We start from the raw sequence: 2,010 nt of genomic DNA, 5'->3' as shown, positions 1-2,010 counted from the left end.
GCTTGGTATTTTTTCAATTGACATGCAGATTTAAAATTTAAACAATGAACGTCTGAACCACAAACCACTCGTTCACCATTCTGCCCAAAACTACCATGTCGAAAATAGGGATCGTTCCATATTAATTACATATATAACAAACTGTGCATTAATAAAATGTATACAATATATGTAATTTAATATGGTGTTACCCCAGATATGTGGAAGAAAATGGATGGAGGCATCAAATATGAGGAAGACCACAGCTTGAGCAGGTTGGCCCATTGCTAAAGATATCCAAGTGTGTCCGGTCCATCATATTGAATGTGGCAGTTCAGCCCCGTGAATTAATACAATGACCTTCATAGTGACAACTACTTATTTTCCACTCTCTGTCACAATGTGATTCTTTTAGGCAATGCTAATTTATCCTCAAGGTTTTAAGATTTTTTTTTTTAAATCATACTGTGCTGCTGAGAAGACCTTATTAATATTATTTTGCCAGCTGCTTCGACAGACGGCGTAGAATTCAACCTGCAGTCAGCATTCTTGCAGCTGAAAGAGTGTGAGATAAATATAACATCCATATTTCATCTTAACAAGGATGCACTAATCTCAGGTAAAGGCCAGTGTTGGGGAAAATGTCAGCATGGCCTCCAGCTGTTTTTATATCTCTACTAAAGAAATGAATGCGAGTGTGAATTCACCTGAATCTTGTAATAGATCGAGTCAGTCAGAAATGAATTTGACCAAAGGATTCTGACTTATCAGAACGTTTGGCAGGTAAGAGCCATATTTATCCATCGATAATAGAATTTGTTTTCAGAGATGCTTTCCAGCTTTTAAGATGTTTTATTTAAGGTAACCCTTTGTTTTTGTTTTTATTCCTGTAAAAGACCAAAGCATGTCTTTCCATCCTGAATTTTTAATTCGTGAAAGGAAGGTGCGACCTACATAGTCTCACAATCTGAGTGCAAACGGTTACCTGATCTCCTCCCCCTCCCCAAATCAGAGCACCCTACTGGGAATTGGATGAACTTTTCCAAACAAGGACAACTCAGGCTTTTGGGTCAACACGTCGCTGAGGTAATGCTGAGGTGATGTGACGCATTACCTGAAACCCCCGCGCCTGTCACCTCACCATCTCTGTTTACAGCATAGGCGGAACGTTGACCATCATCACACCTCTCGGACACGTTAGACTTCAGACTACAGTTTCAGCCGCTGATGACATACTGCCAACTAATGTTCTGACGCTCGCGAAAAGGAGATCAGGACTTGATGAAAGGCTTTCAGGGTATTTAATGATGGCATCATGTTGTTTTTTGAGCCTCCAAAAGCAGAGTACGTCATGTCAACCAAAAAGGATTATACAACGTAAAAAAAAACGTCAGCATGTTGGCTAGTGCTTGTCTCAGGATGCCCATGAAGATAGAAGAATACATTGCCCTGACAAACTCAACATTTTCCATTTCACCCAATTTTTAAAGTTGAAGTTAAGTCAAAAATGTCTTTAAAATAATATGTATGATTCACTCGGATATAGCACCATAACTAAATTTGAACCACATTCTTTGATATAAATAAAATACCCATTAAAATGTGGAAACTGTGCAATATAGTAATAATTATTTATGAGTAAAGCCCATATACATAAATGCAAATGGTAAAAGAAAATACCGTTGATGCCTCAAATTATTTATGCTTTAAAATGGAATCCATTAACACGGAATATAAATAACACTGAAAATTCACTGAATTTATTTTGGGTCTTTTTGATATCGTGTTTAGAATATGCACTTCAAAATGTGTATCTGCTATCGAGATTTTGCTACATTACTTTTCGTGAATTATTAAAAAAAAGTATTTTTGCCACTCATGATTAGGTGGGTGGGCGGAGCTACGGCGCACACCTGGCTAGCATAATTAATTACGTATACAGTGTATTGCACAAATGTAAGCTAATTGCTACAGTACAGTTTTTTTTTAAATTATGTGCTCTTATTTGCCACATTTGTACTGTTCTTCCAT

Source organism: Syngnathus scovelli, chromosome 13 (genome assembly GCF_024217435.2).
Source record: "Syngnathus scovelli strain Florida chromosome 13, RoL_Ssco_1.2, whole genome shotgun sequence".
In the NCBI taxonomy this organism is placed as follows: Eukaryota; Metazoa; Chordata; class Actinopteri; order Syngnathiformes; family Syngnathidae; genus Syngnathus; species Syngnathus scovelli.
The sequence above is the reverse complement of the archived record's forward strand: the minus strand, read 5'-3'. Positions refer to the sequence as shown.